At 34.8% G+C, this 20,494-nt stretch overlaps 1 protein-coding gene across 34 annotated transcripts in view; it reads left to right on the forward strand.

Annotated features, from left to right (window-relative positions):
• ZBTB20 (zinc finger and BTB domain containing 20) overlaps positions 1-20,494 on the forward strand; it is an 802,591-nt gene that overhangs the window by 369,600 nt on the left and 412,497 nt on the right. Inside the window, exon 1 of one of the 34 annotated variants that reach the window (XM_067034575.1) lies at positions 16,342-16,723. The exons of 32 other annotated variants lie outside the window; for them this stretch is intronic. The gene's annotated coding sequence lies outside the window, so the exon portion shown is untranslated. Of the gene's footprint in view, positions 1-16,341; positions 16,724-20,494 lie in introns of those variants that run through there. One more of the 34 variants, XM_067034602.1, reaches the window with a different exon arrangement.

Below are 20,494 nucleotides of genomic sequence, written 5' to 3' on the forward strand. Positions count from 1 at the left end.
ACACTCAAAGCAAAGATATGCATTCTGACCTTCCAAAGATAAGGTGTACATAGTGCTAAAGCAAATAAAACAGTGAGATATGGGAGTATGAAGGTGGAATTTGCATTGATTGCTCTTCACTCAAGATAGTGAATCTCTGAAGTCCTGAGAGCTTGAATTGCCTCAGGTCAGGATACAGCTGGTCATGGTGGGAAGTGGAGAAGGAATGCAAGGAGATTCTCATTATTTGTGCTTCCCCAAATGTAGGCTCATGGGGACAACTACCAGTTTCTTTAGCCTCCTGGTACTTTGAATAACTTGGGATATCTTTTTTCAGTGTGTTAGTTGTATTAAACATCAGTTTATTATCTGTTTATTTTGTTAAAAGATAGAGTATTATGTTTTTCTGTTTTTAAACCTACTGTCAAATGAATACTCAGTGGTAGTTACATGAAAGTAGCAAAAAATAAATGACCATCTTTTATATATTTTGTCATTGGAGTGTTATCTTCAAAAGGACAACTCGATCTCTAGATCTCTATTTGCTTTACAAAGGTACTAGAGAATAGATCATCATTTCTACTTGATTTTCTCAGTTCTTATCATTTGCTGATTACTCTAGAATCTCTTTAGGCTCTCCAGATCTTCTATTTCTTCATCTATATTAGTGGTCTAGGTCTAGTGACCTCATGTTGTTTATGAAGATTAATGGTTTGGTTGTTGAAAAACCCAATAGCTGAAAAGAAGCATGGGAATTGAGGAGTCTTCCTTGTCCTTTTAAATGATGCAACTGCTATAGATTTTTAATGATCTAAGGAAAGTGATAAACTGAGCAGTTTGGTCACATAATAGTCATTTTGCTATTGGACTTTTCCAGATTTGTTATTATTTTAATGCATCTATTTAAATTCTTGGGTTTAGGTTCCAAATTATCTGAGTTAATCTTTAAAATTGACTGTCTTTTGAATAGCTAATAGAAAGTTACCTCAAGTGCAGACAGATCTTCACTTTTATAGCATAGCCTATATATGCCAAATATAATATTGATATGTATATGCCAAATCAATTGTTGCTGTAGTTCATTATACTATACTGACAATTTAGGGGGAAATGACTGGTAATACATTATATATAAATGTTTATTTTAAAGGGAAAATATAGTAGATTTGTCCTACCTCATAAAATATGCAAACTAGTATTAGAAAATTGGAGCATTTGCATTTACAATCTGTAAAATCTGTTAAATGATCTCTTGTACTCTCTTTTCTCTGTTTATTTTCACTCTCAATGTGCTGTAGATCACAAATGCTGTTAAGAACTCCAGTATCTCCACAAAGAATTTTGTCAGATCTTAGCACCCTATTTTCCACTCCTCCTTCAACCTGAGACTTTGATGATTTCAGAAATGTGCTGAACAATGGAGTCTTGAAGCAGTTACCATCTATATTAGTTTCCTGTGACAGGATAACATAATTACTACAAACTAGATGACTTAATATATCAGAAACTTCTTCTCTCACAATTTTGGAGGTCAGAAGTCCAAAATCAGTATCAATGGGCTGAGATCAAGGTTTTGGCAGGGCTTTGTTCTTTCTGGAGAGAATGTGTTTCCTTGCCTTTTCCAGCCTCTGGTGACTGTCAGCATTTCTTGGCTTGTGGCTTTATCACTTCAATCTCTGCTTTCGTGGCCAATTAACTTGTCCTCCTGTGTCTGCGTGAAATCTCCCTCTTATAAGGATACTTCTGATTGCATTTAGGACACATCTAGATAATCCAGGACAGTCTCCCCATCTTAAAATCCTTAACTTAATTACATCTGCATAGTCCTTTTTCTCATATAAGGTAACAAACACAGGTTCCAGGGATCAGGATGTGGCTATCATTTGTGCAGAGGGGGGCTTATTTAGCCTAGCAGACCATTTTTCTCTATACACCTATTCTCCCTCTCCTGCCTTGTCCTCCCTTCATTTCTACTAGCACACTCAGCCAGACCAAGAAAATGCAAGAGATGTCCAAAGACTTCAGTTTCCTATTCACTCTTTATACTTTAGGTTGAACAAGTGGGCAAGTCACATGACAGATCCAAGCATTAAGATTTTATAAGATTGGATAAGGCTAGGTTCATGAGCAATGGGCTGCAGATTTGAGTTTTTTGGGTTTTTTTGGCCTGATTCACATAATTTCCATCTTAATTCTAAGGACATTTGCCCGAAGAGAGCCAGTTCTGCCTTCCTCAGCGTTAACCTTCCTCCATCATTGTGCCTAAGGCAAGGGGAATCCAACGACTCAATCAAATGTCAACTCCCTGTCATACTCCATTCAGGAAAACTGTATGCTGTAGCAGTGGGTCTTGAGTGTTTATCCTCAGGCTACCTAATGAAGAGGGACATTGCAGAAAGGTGGCTGTGGGGAAAACATCTGGAAGAAATAAATTTCCTAGGATCAAAGGGCTGCGTGTGCAGCCCAGAGGGTCCTCAGGGTGCTTCTCAGAGCAAACAAACAATTCTCCTGATGAGTCACTGCAATTATTTTCTGCCAGAAGCCCACATGTGTTGCAAGATCTCAAGGAAAAGGAGTGGAGTAAGGAGAGGAAAGTGATTTTTAAAAGATCCTAACCATATGAATAAAAGAAATCTCAACATGATTACAATCCTTTAATATACCCACCATCCTTAACAATGTAGCACTTATATTGCGGCAGATCAAAATTATGGCTAACAAAATATTTTTTAAAACGCACAAAAAACCACCGGGACAAAGGACGTTTGGGAAGAATACGACACTCTGAAACAACATATTTTTTTTTCTCTAACACATGAAAATTGGCAGAGGAAGGTGAAGCCCAGGACTATGTCCCGAACCCTAGCCAGTGGCATTTTTCTGAGAAAAAAAAGTTACTTATGAATCAGTACAGCCATGCTTTGTTCTGCATGAGTGTTTTAATAGAGCGAGTGTAATATAAGGATCAGGTGGGCTCATGGGAATGGAACAAAAGGTTTTGTAAAATTAAAGCAAAATAATTATAGCTCTAGGTGCAAAGCAAGCATACTCCAGCAGTTGATAGCAAGGACCTGCTCAGAATGGAGAAGGGAGGGCTCATGCTGGAAGTTTTTTAATTTTTCTTTTTTTTTTTTTATTCACTAACAAAGGGTTTTAATAGGTAACAGTTGTAAAGCTGTCTTTGAAAGTAATTAATGCACCCACACAAAAATTTATTAAAATGAAAATTTAAGGAATTGTCTAAAATGAATTAATTAACAAAAAAAAGAACATCATGCCTTTCTTATTTTTTAAAGACGGAGAGAAGGTTAAGCAAAGCAGATTTTTGTGAGATTGCATTTTAAAATGTTCCTGGTTTATTTGGTATCTGAATAGCCCTAAAAAAGAGAGTTGGTGTGATTTATTATTATCCTCCCCCTTTGGAAATACTAAATTGGGACAGATATAAAATGGGGATTAATTTGCTGTGCCTGAGACTCAAAGTCCCTCAAGATTATGATATCTCCTTATAAAATGACCAAAGTTTTTAATAAGTTTTCAGAGACCTGTAGTAAACAGAATGTAGTGTTCAAAAGAAGAGAAAGGTGAGTATTTTTTCTCACATGGTCTTCATCCTGCACAGTTCTTAACCAAGCCATTAGAGCTATACTTCCTGTTATGGCCTCGTGGAACACAAAAGGAAAGCTGCAAAGTGTGGTGTTAGAAATTTTTACCTCATGTATTTCCTGTCTCTACAGAAAAAAAAAAGTTAATTGCGTTTATCCTGTTTCTACAAGAATTTTTAATCACATTTGTTTTTCTTCCTTTTTTCGTTTGTATTATTTCATACTGTTATATAAAGTAGAATATGTACAACTTGCTGAGCATTTACCCTTTACTGTGAGAATCATTTCTAGTCGATTATGAAAGTATCCGTTTTCAGCAAGTTGTTATACCTCAAAAACTTTTAGGTTCTGAACTTGAGTATATCTTCAAAAGTCAAGTTCTCTAGACCTTCCATGCTGAAAAATCATTGGAAATTGCTGCCTTTCCTCCAATGTTGTTTTGTTCTGTCAAGGCCAGAATCTGGCTATGCAAAAAAATGTGAATAAGAAAGAAAATTGTTTGGAAACTACATTTGAAAAATAGCTCTGATGCCATATAAAAATACATAATTATAATTTTGAAAATAACTTTCTTTAAATGTATGGTTATAAGACAACTTATATAGTGGGGAAAACACACCCTAGTACACATATGATCTGTGAATTCTGAGTACGTTTGCTTGGATTCTGTCTTCATTTTCTCTTAAATGGCCATTATTATCATATCTTTATAATCCTTTGAACTATTCTCAGATTTTTCTTTTTCGTTTTCAAGACAGTGGATTTAGTTGGTGTGAGTAGTGTAGCACTATTGGTATAGTATTCTTACCTGTGACAAAAAGGCATATTTGTGAAGCTCCTTGATGAAGACACTTTGCATTTAAGTAGATATACACTCCTCATGATCTTTGTCCTTTAGTCCTTTGTTTCTCTGGGGATATGACTGAAAGAAGGAAAATCACGGGAAAAATGTGTTTGTAGTACCAAGAACTTTCTGTTTTCATGATATTGATTCCTGTTCCAACTCCTTACCATATAATTTTAAACTATTGTACCTATTGGCCATTGAACTGGAATGGTATGTTACATTTCTATTGCTGCTGTAACAAATGACTACAAATTTACCAGCTTATAACACCACAAATTTATTATTTCATAGTTATGCAGATCAGAAGTTTGGGTTGGCTCAACTGATTTGTCTGCTCCAGGTTTCACAAGACCAAACTTGTATCATACTGCCAAGTTCTTAACTAGAGGCTCTGGGAAGAATCTGCTTCCAGGCTCATTCAGTTCCTTGTGGTTATGGGACTAAATCTCCATTTTTTGTTGGCTGTCAGTTGGAGGCCATCCTCAGCTTTTTCCACATGGGCCCCTATATCTCTGTGCAGGCAAGAGTACCTCACATCATCATCACCCTTGGAATCTCTCTGACTTCCCCTTATACCACATCTCTTTTCCAAATTCCAGCCAGAAAAAGTTCTCTGCTATTGAGGTAATTAGATTGGGCCCACCTGGATAATCTAGGCTTCCTTTCTATTTTAAGGTCCATAACTTTAACTGCCTCAGCTAGTTCCTTTTCCATGTAACATAACATTTTGCCATGTAACATAACATTTTGCCATGTACTAAAGGTTCTAGGTTTTAGAGAGTGGACACTTTTGGGATGCAATTATTTTGCCTACTACAGATGAATTATAGAATAATGGGTCACTTCCAATATTTATTTTTGGAGTACTCTGAGTATTCTTTTTTTGCTCTAGAAGCAGAAGGAAAGGCAGTATGAATACTTACAAAATTTATTAGTAGGTGTTCTCCTAAAAAACCTAAACGTTCATCCTCATATATCTCATGGTAAAAAGTATTTTTTCTCACTTGATAAATAGAACAACTAGGGCACAGGAAAAAAACATCTTGATCATTAGAGGCTGAGCTAGACTGGAAGTTTTCAGGCTTATGGTGACAGATTTTATTCATTGACACCCTTTTATTCTCCCCAGAGCATGCTAGAACCATAGTGGTAGCCCAACTGGGAAAGGGAAGTAAGCCAACATTGAATAAACCTGAAATGGGATTACTAAAATATCAGTAGAGATGATTTACATGGAGTGCTGAGATAAATGCAGCTATAACCTGCCGGGAAATAGGAAAATCTCAAGTCTCTCACTGGTGCCTAATAGAGCATGATGTGGTGAGTGAAGGCATGACATAAGGCATAGTGAAATTGGTCAGATACATGGCAGCATTCTGATGGAGGGGTTAACAAGGTGGGCTAAGGATGCAGTAGGAGGAATCTGAGTTGACTAAGGACCTCAGTTTACAGCTGAAATTAAACTGGAAGTTTCTAGTGCCCCAGGGAAAAGGGACCAGAAATAAATCTTTTGGTAAGGTTGAAGGAAGGGCTAAGAAGGTCAAAAGGAAGTAAGGTCAAAGGGAGATAAGGAATAGGAACTGGGGACAAATTTCATCTACATTTCACAGTTTTGCTCAAGGTGGGTTCTGATGTCTGTGATATAAGTGTTGCTTTGGACATTAAGGGATAAATACAGGTAAATCCACTAGATTGTAATTTGTCATACCCTTTCTTCAAGTAAGAAATTAGCTCATCCTAGCAATCTTATTTGTTTTAAAATATGGCTATATATCTCAGATTAAAATAAAAAATAGGAAGGAGAATTTTCCAGCTAAAAGACTAATTTCCCAAGTGAAAACAGGGAATATAAAGACAATCAAATTGTAAAACTTTAACAATAACTAAATTTTGGACTCTATTTAAAGATGGAAGAATGAAAATATACTAATATATTTTTAAAGTCAGTTTTTACTTCTAATTTAATAAATCCAATGTAAGTAACCAACCACTTATCAACTAATAGGAAGGATGGTTGAAGGTAGATAATGTGTATTTATATTTTTTTCTCAAAATACGTTCTACTATGCTGTCCCTGTATTTACATTGATTCAATTTATAAATTATTTGTCAACATGTGCCACTACTAAATACTAAGTTCCTAAATAAATTATGTGTAATGAACATTTTTTGAGTGCAGTATAGGATAGCAGAAAAATTACTGGGAAGCTTATCAAAATTCCTGAATTCCCATCTTTACCTCATCACATATTAGATATATGATATTAAGCATGTCAATTAATCACATATAGCCTGTTTCCTCACTTGTAGAATAAAGATAGTATCTCTCCCACTTACTTTCCAGAATTGATATCTAAATCAGATGAAATAGATACCTTAAGGCCTTTAAAGATTGTGAAATACTATGAAAAAATTAAATAAATAGAAATAATTCTCATTATTACAGCTAAGGCATGGTCTGTGTCCTCAAATATATGCAGTCTAGTTAAAATGTTGAAATTAGTTTATTATTCTTTACCTGATTTTTTTCATATCTGTTGCCAAGTCTCCACGTCATTTCTTATGTGTCTGATGAGTTGCTATTCACAATAGTAAGTAGTGTTGGTTTTCAATGTTATTGTAATTGTTAGAGCTAATATTCAAAATCAGGACAATATTAGATGTTAGTGCACTATCAAAGACAATTACCAGGGAGGAATGTAAAATTACTGACTAAAAACATGCAGAATCACTAAAATATTATGTATCTTGCTATATATTTTATTTTTGTTAATTTAATAGTTCATTAGTCGTAAGTTCCAAAACCAATGAAAAGAGTCAGAAGCTTAAGGGTTGACTTGGAGACAAGGGACACTTTTTTATGTATGTGTTTGTTGGTTGGTTGTTTTGTTTTATATCCCATTTCCATTTCTCCAAGTCCCTACCCTCATCTATTTATTTTGGCTTGGTTCAGATTCTAGAGCCAATAGTTCTTTACACTGAGCTAATGGATGGTTAGAGAGTTCAGGAATCAGTTTAGAGTTTATATGGGCCTTTTGAAAATGCATGCAAATATGCTTCATATGTATGTGTATGCATATTTTTAAAGTATGCAACACCTAATTTGTATGTGTTGGTAGATGTGCCCTTTCTTTCTTCCTTGGAGAGGTTCATGGATTTTATTTATTCTCAAAGGGGTACATGAGCTTAAAAGCACTTGGAGCTGCTGAATTACAGATTGGTACCTAAGTGAGCATCAATTAAAGGGAGTAATTCTCCTTCCCCACTCCCTTTTCAACTATCACAGTTGTGTCCCAAACATTTGAGTTGGAGTAAATAGTAGGTAAAAAAAGATCAGAGGGCCAACCAGTGGGAAGAGGATGAGAGAGTACCTCTATAATGGCTTTCTCTCTTTCCTTCCTACTTTCTCACCTTCTTTATTGCTTCTGTGCTTAATCAATTAATTGTTTTCTTGCTTTTCCTTCCTTCCTTCCCTTCCTTCCTTCTTTTCTTCCCTCCTTCTCTCCCTCCTCCCTTCCTTTTTCTTTTTTTTATTCAATTACTCCTCTTCAGAGGAGAAAGATTAATCAAGCATTATTTTCAGTAAGCATCAAAGAATATATATTTTTTAATACTGTATCAGTAACCCTTTCCTCATTCCCTTCTCATTTCCTTTTCCATTGATCTGAATTTATTCATTTTACTACTATCTCAGTTTTGAGAGCATTATTTCCCATCTACCAGAAGCAGTAGTGCTCTGTAGAAGTCAATTCTGTAGCAGAAATCATTTAGAAATCAGTAGAAAGAAAAAGTAATACCTGTAAAAAAAAAATCCATCACTTTCTTTTTCAACATTTTAGCTTCCTACTTGAATATCATCATCTAAGCTAAAATTTCCCCCAATGAATAAATAAAGTGATTTGTGAATTGTTTAACATAGAAAATAGATTAAATTAAACTGTAATTCTTCTATGTAGTGGTATAATTGAGTTGTTTTAGGGACATGGACAAGGCCATCTCTAACTTCTATGAAGGATAAAAAAAGATTACAATTTTTACCATCTTGAAAAAGAACTTCCTATTACCATAAAGAATGAATGGCTATCTTCACTTTTTTATTTTACCCAAAGAATATTATATCATCATCAATTTTTTTAGAGAGAATGAGTTTGAGAAAGGAAGAAAAAGATGATTATAATATTATGGATTTCTGTTGACAGTTGAAAATTTTGTTATGCAGAGTTTTCCCTATGCCCTATTCTTGTAGGATTAGAATTTTCCAGTTGGATTGACTTGGCTGTCAAAAAATCAAGTTGATTTTTTCCCCAGATTAAGTTGATAATTGGCTGAATAAAATGTTACTAACAATTAGGCAAGGTAGGATTTTAAAGCTACTTAACAAAACAAACTTTGTGGGACTATTTTGTTTTGTTTTGTTTTGTTTTGTGGTAAATTCTTCAGAGAACATATTGTATAAAGTTATGGCTTCCTGTTCCATGAAGTATTTCTTCCTTGACCTACCTGCCATAACTGCTTAGCTTACACTTAAAGAAAAAAAGGTTTCCATTCCACTATTGAATCTTTAAAGAAAAATCAAGGTACAGTCTTTCTTTTTCACACAAAAGCATTCAGAGCACTAGTTTTAAAGAGAGCTTAATTCTTGCACTAGATGTTTTTAACTCTCTTTTTTTGTTCAGAACATAGGAATGCTACCCTCTCTTGCCTTTCTTAACATCTGCAGGACTTTTTTCCTTTTCTGTGCCCAGTTCAGATTGTCTTGCTCTCAATACCAGCTACTTTCTCTCATTTTTCCTCCACTGCTGTTTCACCCTTTCCTTCTTTCTCTTGCTTTACCTCAGTCTTCTTACTTTCCCCCTGTATTCCTCATACTTAGAATTGTCTGTAACTTCTCATCTGGACAAACATTTCCTAGTTTTGATCTAGACTCAAATCCCATTTCTTAATTGTTCTCTTCTAAGTAGCCAGCCTCTTCTCTACCAATAATTTCTTTTGGTAACCATCCCAACCTCATTAGGCTATGTATGTATTTTAAACAGATAAGCAAAAATAAATTCAAATTTATCTGCCTTGCTAGTCAAAATGCTTTTCTTTGAGGTTGGGGACTCTTTGATGTCTTCTGTAGAGTACATATCACGTTATCTTTACAGTAAAGGTGGCAATATCTCATTGCAAGCAAAAATTGAAAACTGTATGTTTCATGTACATTGGTTATCTAGATATCACTCAGACATCAAATGGTTTATTTATTTAAAGCATATTAATGATACTTTTCCTGAAGTGAATCTTATATTTTTCAACCTTCTTAAACAAAGTTTTACAAACATGAATTAATCTTCATATAATGATTCTGTGATCATCATTACTGTATTAGTTTCCTACAGCTACTGTAACAAAGTACCATAAACAGGATGCCTTAAACAACAGAAATGTACAGTGTCAGAGTTCTGGCATGTAGAATCAGCAGGGTTGGTTTCTTCTGAGGGTTGTGAGAAGAAATCTGTACCATCCTTCTTTCCTAACTTCCGATTGTTTGCTAGCAATCTTTGGTGTTCTTTGGCCTGTAGAAGTATCTCTCTGATTTCTGTCATCATCTTCAGATAGTGTTCTCTCCATGTGCATATGTGTGTCCAAAATTCCCCTTTTTTTAAAGACACCAATCATATTGGATTGGGGTCCATTCTACTCCAGTATGACCTCATCTTAACTAATTATATCTGCAATGACCCTATTTCCAAATAAAGTCACATTCTGAGTTATTGGGGGTTAGAACTTCAACATATGAATTTTGAGGGGATATAATTCAACCCATAACAAATATAAATACTTTTTTGTGTAGAGCTCTACCACACTGATTTCTGTAGGACACAATTATAGATATGTTTGCAAACTGTACATAGTTCTCAGCCTTGGATACTTCATCTCTCCCCTACTCCTTTCTTCCTCTTCATTCTGAGACACAGAGTGATTATTTCTTACAGTTCCTCTTGTGCTTTCTTCTGGAAGTATCTCACCTTTCCATCTAACATGAATGGAGGGCCCAGATAACTGATGCTACTATGTAATAAGGAAGAATACATAGGTTCCAAGTTAAAGTCTCACTGATAAATAAAGATAAGTTTGGACAATCATGTGTACTTTATGGCATCTTTTTTTTTTTTTTTTTTTTTTTTAGTTTCTCAAGGACTCTAGTTTCTCTTTTCTGGGTTCATGACCATGTTAAATCGAGATATAGTTATAGGTGAATATGAGAAGGCTGGGTAATAGAGGTATTAATGTATTATTTTCTCATGACATATGAAAGTTAAAGCAGTATATCTGATTAAAATATTAGAAATTGTATTATCCTGTCTACTAGTTACCCAGGAGTTTACCCATTAGTGTAGGAAAATCAGAGTTCTCCTTAGAATTCTGTAAGGTGTGAAATCTGAGTAGAACAGACTTATCCTTTTTTATAGAGTCTATCACACTGAGATCATTCAACAAACATAATGGTAGTGCAGAACTGTGTTGAAGTCAAATGCTGTGAGTGGGAAAGGAAATGTGCACATTTAGTTCTTAGCAGGTAGTCCTTCCTGGCTGGATGAGGGGCCTGTGCCCACAGGTGCTGACCTACCAGGAGTGGCCCATGTGGTTCTCAGGGTACCATGCGGATGAGCCACCCACTGTGGTTCCAGTTTTGGCAGCCACAGCCAAATTGGCTCTTTGATCTTTGGAGTGGCTCCTGCCACAGTGACTGTCTCTGTTTGTTTTGCCCCTCCCTTTTTTCACTACTCCCACCTGACACTATAGGACAAAAAAAATGAGAGGTGGGAGGAGGTTGGGAGGGGACACTTCAGGAACATAGCTTTGCCAAATATGAAAAGCTACTTAAGCAGTTCTGGTTCCAAAAGCTCATGTATAACATTTCTGCCAACCCATTAGTGAATACATTTTATTATATATATATCATTCAATAGTCTGCTAAAAATCACTTTCTCTGATTCGGCTTTCTCATTACCAGGGTCTTAGAGCCACCATAAAAATAGTCTTAGAAATAGTCTCCCTTCGTAAATGTCTGAATATGCTTAGAAATATTTACTTCATCTTATGCCTTGATATTTTAAGATCAATTCCTCTAATATATCAATATTTGAAAATCAGCTTTGGTGACTTGATTGTATTGGTCATATTTTTTAAACTGTATGAAATTTTTGTTGAAAAGTTTTAATAGGTTATACAATAGTTTCTCTATTCTAATGCAGTATTTGAACAAAAATGTAAACATGACAATACCCATTTTATAGCTGAAAAAGTGAAAAGCTGAGATACTAAATATGTTATTTAAGATTATACAGGGTGTTGGTGTCATTCTACCCATTTGATACTGGTAGTATCACTACATACTCTGAAATTTAGGAATTTAGCATATGCTCTATGAGACGATAGAAATATTTTCTCCACATTATCTTGATAATATCATTTAGGTATCATATATAAGGAGACAGAAAACTGAGACATAAGCGGATATTAAATGACTTGTAGCAAATCACATGGCAAGGTCACAGGAAAGCTGACAAGGTCTTGGACTCCTTCACTGTGTGAACTAGCCATGACTAGTTTTCTGACAAGAAATATTTTTCTCCTTCGGGGAATCCCAATTTTCACATTTGTAAAGGTTGGAGACTTTCACTGAAAAAGTAATGCTTCAAGGGACAAGAACCTTTAGAGAAATTTAAGGTTTTAATCTCAACCTAGTACAGTCAAATATATTGATCACCACTTAACAATTTATGAATATCTCTAAAATTCTTGTTTAGACAGAATTCTAAATTTGAAACTGGAATTAAATCACCTTTCCCCTCCATCATTATCCAGTTATCACTTAGTGAAATATTTAGATATTAGGTATTTATGTACATATGTAAAAATGCATAAGTTTGGAAACTATAAAGTATATGGAATTTATTTGAGAAAATGTTATAAAAAATAGCATCAACTTTGAACTGTTTCTGTTCTAATGTCTGCTTGTCATCATTTTTAACCAGAAGATTAAATTTCCCTAAATAAGGCTGGAGAATCAGGTAGTTAATAAGGAAAGAGAGACTCAACCTGGCCAAAATTTTACTAAGTTATTGTTACCAATCTAGGTATCCCAGGGAAAGAGTACATGAAGTTGTCTTCCATACTTCTTCTTTCTACCAATTAGGGTTTCTAACTGAGAAATAAGCAGATTCTAGAAAGCTCTGACTGCCCAGGAGATCCCACTCAGGCTACTGCGGCTCAGAAAATCCCTATGCTTATTAATTGGTCTGCTGATTTCCCCATCTCCTGATCTCAGGTAGAGGCCATCGAATAAGAAACAATAATGGAGGGTCCAGGAAGTTCCTTATCCCAAAGGAATCCTCAAAGGAGAAACATTACATACACATTCAAGTAAATGAGAAGAGCCTTTGTGAAGCCCCTCCAATGACCCCCTCCATGAAGAAATACCCCCATTTCACCTACAACCAGCTTTATCACCATCAGTAAATGTGTGTTCCATTAATATTTGCTCTATACTTTAGATCAAGAACTGGAGATGGCTGGTCTAAATCAAGGTCAAGTGAGAAGAAAGTATGTAGAAAGGGCATCAGGGTGCCTGGAGTTGGAAAATGCTGGTAGTTAGCTGGTAGTTAGCAAACTTAGCAGCATCGGGTTGTCTGAAGAGAGCCTATGACTGTACTGACTGCTGGCTTCCGTAGTGAGTCCCAAATAAGCTTTTAAATCTCCACTAAATGAAATGTAACATTGTATTAATCACTTGGAAAATTAGGATTTTTTTTTTCTATTATTAACTGGTAAATTCTTGTGTCATCTCTCTCTATTTTGTGGGTCAGCTCTGTTTTCTTAAATACAACCATTTCAACTATATTATTAACATTCTCAAAGGAAATTCTACCAGACTACCAAGTCCAATTTGCTTTAGCTAAGACTTATTTACATTTATTGTCTAAGGCAGGCTTACATATTTAATGTGTCATTTGGCTCAGAAACAGTAAATTTTAGTTGTATGTAACAAGCTTTAACCCTGAATGCTTCAAATGCCATATATTGTGCATCTATTCTGGGCTAATTTCTATGCTTTGTACCCTACTACATTACCTCCTTTAATTTTCACAACAAACCATTTTAGAGATAAGAGAATTGAGCCTCAGAGAACCTAATTAATTTGACGGAGGGCACACAGCTAATAAGTGGCCAAGCAAGGATTCAAACCTAAGCCTTTCTGACTCAAGGTCTTCCTCTCACTTTTTAAACCACTGTCTCATTCTGATTCTAAAGGTGTAGAAGATTCTGAATTACCTTCTTAGAGTTTGTGAAGTTTTAATAGGGAGAAGGGGGCTGCCATAGCATTTGGTTCTGTGGTGCTAATTTTTATTATCTAAAACATGCCCAACTCAAGCTAGTTGCCAGTTTGTCCCAAGTGTTAGCCTGCTGATACCATAAATGCTATTTTCCAGTCTTATTTTATGAGACATTCCTCTCATTAAATATAGAAGTTTAGCTCAATTCTCAAATTAATCTCAAAACTACCTTAATTTTGCTAGGTTAAAAATAACATAAATATTATATGTGACTAGATAACTATAAAGTAATGGAACTGATTTTTGGTGGGTGTTAGTGACACTGGTCTCATTGTTTAGAATGAATCCACTTAGTGCATATCCAGATTCACCACTTGTGAGTTTCATAATCTATTAAATGGAGATGGTAATAGTACCTACTTTGTAATATTGTGAGGATTAAATGAGATACTATATGTAAAGTTCTTAGATCAGTTCCTAGCATATAGTAAGCACTCAATAAATGGTAAACTTATTATATATGAGTATTACAGAAATAAAAATCAAACCATAACTGTTAGGTGCTTGGTACATGTCAGGAGCTCAATACGTATCTGTTGAATAAATTAATAAATTGTATCAGTTCTTCAAACTGGCTAGTGGTTAATAATTTATGGTAGATGCAGTATTCTGTCGGCTGCCTCACTATTGAGTTTAATATAAAACAAAATGTTTAATGTCGTTAAGAACTCTATGCAATCTTCAGGAGCATTTCCTAGCTCTGAAAGAGCTTTTTTTTTTGGTATTGGGGTATCATTTCTTTTCCTCAACATTTTCACCCTTAGTACTGTATAGCCTGTACTCTCTGGCTAGAGTTATACGTGTGACCAATAAATGGATATAGATTTTCCCCTTCCTTTATTGGTCATGCAGATATGATTTATCTTATGGTATAATGAAAACAGAAGCTGTACAAGTATGTACACAGTGAAAGAAGATAGATGGGCTGGAAAAAAAACAAAAAGTCAGTATGTGTTGTGAATGCTTCCTATTTGTCTAAGACAACTGAAACACTCTGGAGATACTGCTTACTTTTCTGGTGATGTCAAGATATCACAGTTTAGGAAGCCTTTTTTTCTCAAGAAATTCATTTTAAAATCCTGAAATGTTTATCATTATGTACCTGAATTTATCATTCTTTAAATACCATAGTTTCTAAATGGTAATCTAATTCTAATAAAAGTTCAAAGGTTTGCCTCTCTCTAGAGTGTTCTTCTACCAGTGATATTTCTACTCTACCTTTAGAAACAGTCCATGCATCACTTCTAGAAGCCCTGCCTCATACTTTTATGCATATTTATGTCATTCTCTTTGTTATAGTGTATTATATTGGGTTGACCAAAAAGTTTGTTTGGGTTTTTTTGTAAGATGTTACTGAAAAAACCAGAATGAACTTTTTGGCCAACCCAATTGTTTTCTGTTTAGGTTTTCCCTTTTTGTATCTGGTGGCTAAATTGTGAGCTTCTTGAAGATGAGGATAGTGCTTTATTTATCTCTTGATACATAGTATTATTCGGTTCCTAGGACAGAGTAGGTGCTCAATAAATATATACCCAATAAATTAATGAACTTGCAGTCTAACACACACACACACACACACACACACACATATTAGATCAAGGCATGAATAAAATGCCCTATAACTTTGCATGTTCCTTAAGTGCTTATGAACCTTTTAACACTGCTTATGAATAGATTGATATATTTCTCAATGTTCTAGTCACCTTTAGGGAAACTTTCTAATCTTTGAAAAAAAAATTTTTTTTTTTTTTTTACCTTTTCTTATTCTTTGTTTTTACTTTGAGCATCACTTTTGCACATGGACTCAAGTGTGCTGTCAAGTACTGATTGTTTGACTGGACCATACAGTGTTATGAATCCTTAGTTTTATTCACACGCTGCCGGTTTGGTGGCTTTGCTCAAGTACATAATCTTATGTTATATAATAAATACATGGATTGTGTCAGTTAACTGGAAAAGTCTTACTTTCAAAAGCAGTTCTCAGCATTTAATACAGTGCTTGGCATATAGTTGGGACTCAGTAAATGTTTGTGGAATGCATGAATAAATCAGCCATTATTGTTAACTGTTTTGAAGATGAGGTATGAGATTTAAAAAATAAAAAAACAAAAAGACTAAATGAAATCCCCAGTATCAGACAGCAGATGAGAGCAAATCTGACACTCATAATTGTTACCTCTGTAGAGTCTCTCTGTCGTTACACAGGCTCACTGAGAAGTGGCGTATATGTCTGATTTCTCAACTTCACCCTGCAGTAAACTTTTGCAATCTGGAGGCTAGAGACCGCTTTTGTAAATGTTGTCTGCCCGATAACTGTGTTGGCACCGAGGAGGCCTTAGCAGATAAAGTGGAGGAACATATGGCTCCCATCTGAATACAAATTGGTGGACATAACGTGGTAATTCAGCAGAGATGTCCTCTATATTGTAAACTGAAAGAGTATGATTAGAGGTGTTTATAAACGGCATCTGAATTCCCCCCCACCCCTCCCCACCTCTTTTCCACTGTAGTTTTATTGGCCTGAATCATAGCCATCTAGCGTCCCAGTCTCACCGCATTATTTGTTAAAGTGGCCAGCGTGAGGAATTATTAATTAAAGCTAACAAATCACCCTGACGAGCTGTGCCCTGGCATGGCTGAAGGTTGATTGGCGAAAGTGTTCTCCTTTGGAGAAAAGACTTTTTGTGCTCGTGACGCAGTCAGGGACGGATTATTGAATATGCAAGTTAGAAGAAAAATCACAGGACAAGCAAATTGAGTATTTACTGGCAAATAATTGCTCTCTTAAGCTGTGGCTCTCTTCCTAAATTCTTAACATTCCCGAGGGTTAGAAAGAAACACAGAAAAATGCATCGGTACAGAGTACATTTCAAAAAAATTACATAGGCTGATGTTTCAGACTTGTGCAGGTAAGTGTGATTGTGTGTGCATGGAAAGTGAAACAACAAAGTGAAGCAAGAGAAAGGGGGAAATTTTTAATCTGGTGGTTTTTTAAAAATCAATTTGTTGTTTATTGGAATACTGCTCGGCATATTTCTACGTTGACTGAGAATTCAGTTTCAGTGCTGCATTTATTGTGAAAGTTAGAGAAATGAGGAGGGAGGTTTTCTCAGAGTTACTTTGTGTCTTTATTAGCAGAAGAGTATGTTAATGTTTTGCCCCCAAAAATAGTTATAAACTTTGCTCAGATATTTGTGGGTATTTATGTGAAATTATTGCTTGATTTAAGGCTCTTCAGTTATTCTCAATATTGTTAATTATGACCTGTCTTAACAGTGTTCTGAACACATTTGGGTACAACTATTGCGTTTATTTTTCAAAGTAAACTCTGTTTTACATTAGCACCGAGCTAGTCCTTGTTCAGAGTTTCTAAAGGGACGTTACAGTTCTGGAATAGTTCCTTAAACTCCGGGCTTCTTTAATAACCAAAGTGTCCTTATTGTCAATTGTGTGGTCTTTTTAGCTGACGTATTAATCAAACTACTGAGTTCTGTGGACATTGTAAGATAAGTGAGACTAGATTAGAGACTTTTTCAAAAGCAAATTTAAATACATAAAAATATGAGTGTGGAAATAAAGGCTCATTCTATGTCTGAAATGTTGACATATAGAAACAGAGGTATACTGCTAAGTACAGCTAGGTTATGTGAACAATATTATCAAAACACATATATCCACTGAGGATGAATTTCATATTCTGTGAAAATGTGCTTTCATCAACAACAAACTGTTTTTGAAATGAGAGTAATTGGCTGGCGAAATAGCATTTTAGGATTATAATAACTATGAATAACATGGATTTAAAACAAAGGCATAAACATAATTTAAACTAAATTAATTAATAATTGCAAAGTGCTTTAACAATAAAACATCTACATGATAGTAATAATAATAGGAATAATAATAAAAATGGAAAGTCTGGCAATCACTCAAAATTAAATCAGACAACTCTCATAAGGTTTTAGACAATCAGGATTTTAAAATATAAATATAAAAAACATATTTTACCTTCTTATCTGTTCCTTGAACCATGCAATATTGTGCTGGTTAAGATTTTTCCTTACTATATCCTATTTTATTAAAAAATGGCTGGCTTCCCTTAATATGTAGAATAGAGCTCAGAAGAAAGTTTTAAAAATATATTTTTTAAAGGTTTAATTCCCACTGGATAACATTCTGTCCTCAGATTTCAAGAGGCAGCCTCCTTAAAGTTTCTTGTGATTATTTGAGGGCACAATTTGGCCCATTATTTTCAAAGGGGGCATTTAAAGCATATGTTCAAAGACTAAACCATCTGCCTGCTTTATTATGAATACGACAGAATTATGAGGACTTGGAAATGCTAAAAAATTGAACCAGAGTTCTATGCAAGATTAAAAAAAAACACAGCACTTATATTTTTAAAAGTTTTTTGTAACCACTTACTTTTGCTAAGTATTTCATTAGTCTTCTGTGGGAGAATTGTACCATTACACCCTTTTGATGTATGGGGAGTGGTGGCAAAATGTAGTTGAGTGACATGAACCTATGGCAAGTTAATGGTAGTATTTTCTCTCTGATTTAACTCACTATGTTTAAATGCCTTTTGGAGTTTTGGATTGACTTGTCAATAGTGAAACTCACAGTGAATTGGAGAAACATTGTAAAATGGTGACTGCTGGAACAAAAATGAAATCCAGCTGCTAGCTTCTGGACTATCTACAAATGAGTTGCAAGAGACATGCGGAGGTCAGACTAAAGAGCACATCTGTAATCCAGCTGTGATGTAATGGAAGTATGAATCAACTATTGGTTGCCCATGATGGGGGGGAAAAGAAAAAAACAAGCATAACTTGGCATTATTCCAGCATGGTACTATATTCCTTTGGTATCTGAAAGGATATAAGGTCCAGAAATTAATACAAGAACAAAAGTCATATTTGGGTCCCAAACACAATAATATTTCAGCCCAAGGTGCTTAGATAAGGACAAATTAACACGAGTATCATTGTTAAGATGTCTAGTGCCCAATTAGAGTTCTTTTAACTTAACCTGACTTTTTACTAGAATCAGTCTAGCTGGATCATTATCAGAGGAAATGCAGAAAATAGACTAAACCCAACTTGAATATAAGCTTTAATTGTTGAGATGACTTATCACTCTTTGTTGCTTAATGAAAATTATTTGAGAGAAAATAATAATGGAGTCAAAGGACTGAAGAGTTTGGTTGAAGATTCTAAGATATATATATATGTATGCAAAATACATATAAGTAAATAATATATGCATATATAATAATATAATAATAATATATGCACACATATATAATTTTTAAAAGAATAAATATTTTTAGAATCGCACACTTTGTTAGACTGATTAAGCCTAGGAGATGGTCTTTTTTTTTTTTTTTTTTATACAGTCAGTCTAAAAGACTGAAGGCACAGATTTTAACACAGCTATAGTTGGCTTTCAGAACTGAAGGATGTCAGAATTAATGATCTGGTGCCGAAAATACCTATGTTCAATTTCATATGGCTATTCTCATAGTGGTATTTTAATTTTATGCCTCCCTAAACTGCAGTCCTGCAAATAATCAAATGAATCTATTAGCCCAAAGACTACAAAATATTTCCATTATTTTAGGAGATTAGTTTTTATTTTATATTTTAGGTGAGTTTGATATATATGTATCTAATACACATACACACACACACACACACACACACACTTTTTGTATTGTTTTGTTTTCCTCATTTATTTCTGCCACCTAGTTCCAAAAAGGGAATTAAAATGGCTGACAAAGAAAAAGAAACAAGTATACAGTGAAATACATGAATTAAAAGTAGATAAGAAGGGCAAACAAAAAAAACCAAAACAATAAACAAGAGCAAAGATATAAAAAGGAGTCAAGAGTGAAGCTGGTACACAAACTACATTTGGTGAAGTGCTATACATTTGCCTTTAAACCTTCATGCAGTCAAGTCAAAGAGAAAACCATGACAAGTTATGCAATTTACAACATTCATAAGAATAATTTTAAAATTTCCATCATTCATTGTTAAGTTCTTGAAGAATGACAGACTCTGAATATTTAGAGAACTCACTGCTAAGACAACTCCCATTGAAAATAATTATAGGCTGCAGAGACCTAGAGGTCAGGACAGAATCAGCAGCTATACCTTCCATGGGACATGTCTGGAGGAGTACACTGCAGTAATCTCCTTTCAGTCCCAGGGGAGAAGTTTCTTGGGTGGAGGAGGGGGAAGCTTCAATTAGTGCAATTACGTTGGCAAGACCAAGATATTATGGAAGATAGAGATTTAAGGAGGAAATTTTTAAAATTATTTCATGTAAATATATATATACTTATATAGTTTAACAGTAAATCAAAGATTTAGAAGGCATCCACTTTTAGAATAGCCATTAAAACACATTTTATCAAATAGACCTGTTGAATCAACATTGCTTCCCTAAATTGTTAATGAAACATTGCTGCACTGCTGCCATTCTTCTCCTACTTTTACTTTAAGCACACTATCAGTCTTTGTGAAGTTGTAAAAAAGACCCTTTCTGTCTTGAATATAATGATCCTTGCCCTTGCATCCTCCCTTCGTTCATTTTCAAAAGTCTTAGCAAACTGCCTGGTCTTTCCACAGGTAATTTTGATGGTTAAGTCTCATTGAATGAGCTAGTCTTTTCTC

The sequence above is a fragment of the Kogia breviceps genome, chromosome 5 (assembly GCF_026419965.1).
Source record: "Kogia breviceps isolate mKogBre1 chromosome 5, mKogBre1 haplotype 1, whole genome shotgun sequence".
Classification (NCBI taxonomy): Eukaryota; Metazoa; Chordata; class Mammalia; order Artiodactyla; family Physeteridae; genus Kogia; species Kogia breviceps.